Source organism: Nematolebias whitei, chromosome 16 (genome assembly GCF_014905685.2).
Source record: "Nematolebias whitei isolate Nwh7 chromosome 16, NemWhi1, whole genome shotgun sequence".
Taxonomy (NCBI): Eukaryota; Metazoa; Chordata; class Actinopteri; order Cyprinodontiformes; family Rivulidae; genus Nematolebias; species Nematolebias whitei.
Genome location: NC_056513.1, coordinates 37,396,702 through 37,403,462, shown reverse-complemented (window position 1 = coordinate 37,403,462; position 6,761 = coordinate 37,396,702).

The window sequence follows — 6,761 nt, the reverse complement described above, 5'->3', positions numbered from 1 at the left end:
ACAAATCAGATTTGTCTTCAGTCAGAACATAAACATAATCTCAGAGTCAGAGAGCTTTATTTGTCATTCACATCTCATATGGTGCATGTGGTGGAACGAGATTATGTACACAGGGTCCCAGTTACATCCAACAATAAAATGTAAAAGAAAAACAGTAATAAGATCTAAGATATGAACTAAGAAAAACGTCAATGAAATAGTACACTAAGCACTAATGGCATAAAAACTATACGTTGAACAGCAGCACGAACATGAGTCTGTGTGAGCAGATGAGTACGAATGAACACAGCAACATGAAACAGATCAGCAGCAACATGAAACAGATCAGCAACATGAAACGGATCAGCAGCAACATGAAACAGATCAGCAACATGAAACAGATCAGCAGCAACATGAAACAGATCAGCAGCAACATGATGTGATTTTTCACAGTGATTATCCTGGTGAGAGATTCATGAGTCTAACATCCTCAGGGTAGAAGCTGTTCCTCAGACTAGTGGTTCTACACTTAATGCTCCTTAACCTCCTTCCTGAGGGGATCAGGGCAAAAAGTGTGTGTGCTGGGTGAGTGGGGTCCTTCATGATGCAGATGGCCCTCTTCCTGCATCTAGAGGTGTAGATGTCTGTGATGGTGGGGAGGCTGACTCCAACAGACTTCTGTGCAGCCTTCACCACTCTCTGCAAGACTTTTCTTTCTACAGCTGTGCAGCCTCCATGTCACATGTTTATTTGTATATATTCATTTTAAGAAATTAGGTGAATTTGTCCTCTAGTAGTCTAAGCTTAAGGCAGCATAACAAGCCGACCCTTACTATAGGATTTAGCAAAAAGGAAAATCTTAAGCCTAGTTTTAAAACTGGATAATGTGTCAGCCTCATGGACAGAAACTGGAAGATGGTTCAACAAGAGAGGAGCCTGATAACTGAAAGATCTTCCTCCCATTCTGCTTTTGAAAACTCTAGGAACCACAAGTAAACCTGCAGTCTGAGAGCAAAGTGCTCTGTTAGGAAAATATGGAACAATAAGATCTGTAATATAAGATGGAGCCAGGTTGTTGAGAGCTTTGTAGGTTAGAAGTAAGACTTTGAATTCTATTCTGGACTTGACAGGGAGCCAATGGAGAGAAACTAAAACTGGAGAGATATGATCTCTCCCACTAACTCCAGTTAAGACTCTGGCAGCAGCATTTTGGATCAACTGAAGACGTTTTAAAGAAGTATTTGGACACCCAGTAATAGTCCAGTCTAGACGTGACAAATGCATGGACCAGTTTTCCTGCATCGTTTTTAGATAAGATGTTTTTAATTTTAGTGATATTACGCAGGTGGAAGAAGGCAGTTCTAGTAACGTTTTTAATGTGGGGGATAAAAGACATGTCCTGATCAAAAATAACACCAAGATTTTTAACAGTAGAGCTGGAGGACAGATTAATGCCATCTGAGGAGGGAGAAAGACTGAAAAATGAATTCCTAAGATGTTCAGGTCCAAAAACCAAAACTTCAGTCTTGTCTTTGTTCAAAATCAGAAAATTAAGGGTCATCCAGGTTTTTATGTCTTTAAGACATGCTTGTAGTCTGATTAGCTGATTGGCTTCATTGGGTTTCATCAACAAATATAATTTTGTTATCAAATTTAAGAAGAAATAACAACAAAGTCCATGCTCAATAATCCAGGTATACAATCCAACATTTTTCAGTCAGGTCATCTGGACAGTTTCTTTTTTTGTGCTGAAACGTTTCACCTTCGATCCGGAAGACTTCATCAGTCAAGGAAACTGAAAGGAAACTCTAATAAGGAAAGGAAAGCAACATAAACCAAAGGAAACTTTAAGAAGAAATGTTTTCGTTCTTTCTGTGTAGTAGTATTTTTTTGACCACTTGATGGTGTCCCCCGTGGAAAAAATTCATGAGCCAGCTCCTTATATTTGTAAGGATATTGGGGGTGCATAGGAGTTTGCCCAACTTGTCTTTGTGTTTTGTTGACTTGGAGAAGGCTGAAGACCTTGCTCTTCTTGGTGTACTACTCTGTGGGCAGTGCTTTGAACCAGCAACCTTCTTGCTGAGAGGCAACAGCTCTACCAACTGCACCATGTGTGGATATTTGATTTTTTAAAATTAAACTGGATTAATGTGTTATGAGTGTAAGGTTTCACATAAAATGCTAGCAAATTATCAAGAGACCCATTTATTGAAAAAGGAAGTTTATGTTTAGTGTTTACACCTGATTTTTCACACGATCTATGCAACGGGTTTATGCCTGGATTAGTTTAATATCCATAGTGAAATAAACAGTTCAGTGTTTTAATACATTTGGATTTCCATCATGCGAAGTTTTGTTTCAAATTGTTCAGGAAATCAGAGATTCTCTTTCTTTGAATGATTTTTTTTTCATCTTCATGTGAGAGACGACTCATTAATGACCATGACAACAATTTTAAAAGAAAAAAGGCAGATTTTTTAAGTCAAATAATCTGAATTGTTTCACATTTTGATGCCCAAATTTGCTTTTGTGACTAAATATATTCATGTAGTTTTCAAAGTTGTTTAAATGCTGATAGTTTTCACATGTTGGATCTCAAAATCAGATGGAAATAAATTTCCTAAACAAAATAGCTCAGGAAGGCGTCAGTCGATGCTTTGCATGGATTAAAAAAAACGGCAACAAGGTTCACTTCACGTCACCAACCGGATGAACACTTTACAATCTGCACAGTGCCACGTGAACACATTTATACAGCTCTCACTCAGTTTGCTGTGGTGACCCCTGAGGAAGGGAGCAGCCGAAATGGAGCCGGATTGAGTCACAGACATAATCCAGTGATGTCTCCATCCATAGCTGCTCACATGAAAGTGGAAGAAGTCAGAGTTTTTGACAGATTACATCAGGTATCCTTTGATTGACTGCGCTGTCAATAGTCTGGTATGTTTGACAGATGAAGAAGTCTTAACTAGCTCATCCACAGCCTCTGATCCTGTCAACCTGGACTCCCTTCAGCTTTGTCTTAAGCAGTCTGGTAAAAATCTCAGGATGGTTTGAGATTCCGATTTCAAGTTTGACAAACGAATCAACTCTGTTCTGCAGAAAAGCTTCTTCCATTTAAGGCAGGTAGTTAAGCTCAAGCCAGTGCTGTCCAGACCCGACTTTGAGAAACTAGTCCATGCCCTTATCACGACCTGATTGGACTATTGCAATGCACTCTATGCTGGGGTCAGCCAGACCTTCATCCCACGTCTCCAGCTCGTCCAGCATGCTGCTGCTCGGCTCCTAACTGGAACTCGTAGGTTTGATCATATTACATCAGTTCTGTCCTCCCTTCACTGGCTCCCTGTGCATACTAAAATAGATTTTAAAAATCTCTTGTTGACCTATAAGTGCCTAAATGGCCTCACACCCCTTTATGTCTCAGAGCTACTGGAACCGTTCCTTCTCGAGCATTCTCAGTCATGGGCCTCAAACTCTGGAACAACCTGCCCCCCAACATTAGGCAGGCCACCTCCCTTCATGTGTTGAAATCTCTACTAAAAACATGTTTTCTCTGGCTTTTCACACAGTGTGAGTTGATTTAGTATTTAAATGAACTGTGTTCCTGTTTTTAATGCTGTTCATTTTTTTTCAGTATTAACATTTGTGTCATTTTTTTCCCATTACTTTGACTCTCATTGATGTTACAGTTAAGCATTTTGATAACAGCTTCTGTTTTAAATGTGTTCCATAAATAAAATTGACTTGATGAATAATTCCTTAAACCGGGTACTGGCAACATAACATGATGGAGGCTGAGAAGTTGTGCCATTGTAGACAAGCAGATCAGATGCATCAAAGCAGAAAACACCAAAAAAAAAAAAAAGCAAGCAGAGAGTACGTGGCAGACAGCTAGCCATGACTGGCGCCAACTTGCCGTATGTGTTTTGAAGCTATATTATCTTTATAGCTGTAGTTTGACCTTAGATAACTGTAAATGTTATACAACTGTGGGATCCCAGTGTTCTTCCTCCTGCAGGTCCGTGTCTTCTTGGCGGCACCACTGAGCAGCAGCTGTGGCCTATTCCAGTGATGAGCTCTAGAAGTCCAAGGTCGTTTTCACACCAGATAGTCCGGTAGACTCGGTTCGGTTCGGGACCAATATTCATGACCTTTTGTTTACATTTGAGCTGATGCGTTTGCATTCACACTGCACTGTGCAGTCGAGCCAACCTGTTGAACCAACCTATTCCCCCGCTCGCCTGTGGGGGCGCTGCACCAAGAACTACTGAAAGAAACGACACAAAAACCTCTGAAGACACGTCTTCTTCTTCTTCTGTAAATAAAAATAAAAACAAAGTGGCATCAAGTTTTAGCAGTTTTAGGAGTTATATTTTGTCATTTTTCAAAAATGGACTTAGCATGAGCAGAAGATGAGACAGAAGACCATGGAGAATATTGTTTTTCCACGCAAGGCAGCTGACGGCTCCATATAAGGTCAGAGAAATGCGTGTTTGTTTACCCTGCGGAGCGGTCCGGTCTGTTTACATTCACACTGTACTCGAACCACGCTGGAGTTCTCTTCTACCGGACCGAGACCTAGGTTTTAGCCCGGGCCAGAGTTCGCCTTTTTGTTCCGTGACAGAGTTCGATGGTGTGTTCACACCTCCCTAAACGAACCGAACTTTCTAGGAAAACGAGCTAGAGTTCGATTAAAACGGACTAAACAGGGCTGGTGTGAATGCACCCTACAGACTTAGCTGCCTTGCGTGAAAAAACAATATTCTGAACCAGAACTAGGACTCTGGAGGACAAACAACTCTTACCATTCGCTGGTGACCCTGGTGCTCCAAGATAGAAACTGCAGTCCAGTTCAACAAGCCTTTGATAAATTTCCTTCCAAAGTGTTGAATTTCTGTCAACCTTTGATTTTATTTGTTTGATTTCAGTTACATCTGCCCCCTCAACCGTTTCACTGATCATTGAGCATGGACTTTGTTGTTTTTAACCTATAATAAGCAACATAAACCAAAGCAACTAGTTTTAGAATAACAACTAAACAAAGTAATGAAAATATTTCAACATAACTCACTTGTTGGCAAATTAGACAGCAGAATGACATTACTTAAGTAAAATGTCCAACATTATGTACTTGAAGGTTAAGTCACCAAAATAATTTAACCAAATAGATGTTCCATATTGCTATTGCTTACTATTGACTTGTCTTCTCATCAAACGAGCTCCTTCAGTGTCCAGTTTTAAAACTCTTTTAAAAACATATTTTTACACCCTGGCTTTTAGCACAGACTGAATTTGCTCTGCACTGTTTTTATTGATCTTAATGTTTTAACAACTGTTTTATGTGTTTAAATGTTCTTGATTTTATATGTACAGCACTTTGTTGTAGCTGTGGTTGTTTTATAGGGCTTTATAAATAAAGTATTATTATTATTAAAAATATTTTTTTAACATAAAAGGTAAAAATTAAATCACTTACCAGCTAAAAAATTGTGTTCCTCCTGTCTGCCGCCAGAAATCCCCACCGTTAATTTCCCAGAATGCATCAAAATTTTCCCCAAATCACAGTACAAAACTGTATAATTATGCACGTGATCAAATGGTCCAATGAAAAAGTGATTGACCTCATGGTGTTTTATTTACAGTATTGTGCTGTATTATAAAAATTAATGTATCTTACTTTAAAAAATTACAATAATTTTTATAGTAATTCATTACAGTGGTTAAATTCCAATTTTTGCCTTAAAGCAACATATTTCTTATCTATACATATTTTGTTTACTTCAAGTTAACACATTATGCTCACTCCTGAACATCTTTGACCCTCCAGATTCACCAACCTGTTTTTATATTCCTATCAGTGAAGAAACGCCACATCAACGGTGCCAAAACATTATTCAGTTGTGTTTTAATGTAGTTATATTACTCTGAATAAAAGAACAAATAAATTAGGAATTTATTGAGACTGATAATCCTATAAATCATAGATTTATAGATATTTTTCCTTCAGTTGAAGGTGGTGCCCTGAGGTTTTATAAATTATTAATTAATAATTTGGAACTTATCCATTCTGTGTGCCCTGCAAGGGAAAACAATTTAGTTTAGGACTTCAGTCAGCTTGTTCTCGACACATCTTCTGAGGAAAACCATTTTTTTAGGCCTGTCGCAATAAAAAATAAATCAATTAATCACATAATAAATGAAAATTATCGACCTCGTTTCCATTTATCAACTTTATAATTTCTTCATCTCTCTCTTTCTACTGAAGACACTGGATGACAAAAGGCTCAACTCCAGTGCTCTTCACTGACCCCTCCCTTTCTCTTTAAAATCTGTTTTAACCGTCCAAAATCAAGTTTTTGGATCATTAAATGCAGCTAAGCTGAGATAAGCTACGAGCTAAGCTAACAGACCGACCTCAGGGGAAAAAAAAAACCTCTGTCTTGTTGAAGCTCCAAAATTCACGGTTGAAACCCGTGCCTTCGTTTAAAAAGTTGTTTTACTCTGCAAAAAGAAGCTGAGAACTTTTTTACTGATTTTATTAAAAGCTTTATGTGAAAAATGCTATGCTAAAGAGCTCAAACCACACGGAGCATCCGCCATTTTGAGAACCAAAGCGAGACAGCCCACGTCACGTCAAGGGGCCTCCCTTCCATTTTTCTTAGAGACACACTGCTCGCTCCCTCACTATCCATCCTTCAGTTCAGTCTTATATTGCCATTCGGTAGTTGAAAAAAGGTACTACTGTACATGCAAAACAAATTAAACGTTTTTCCTTAAAT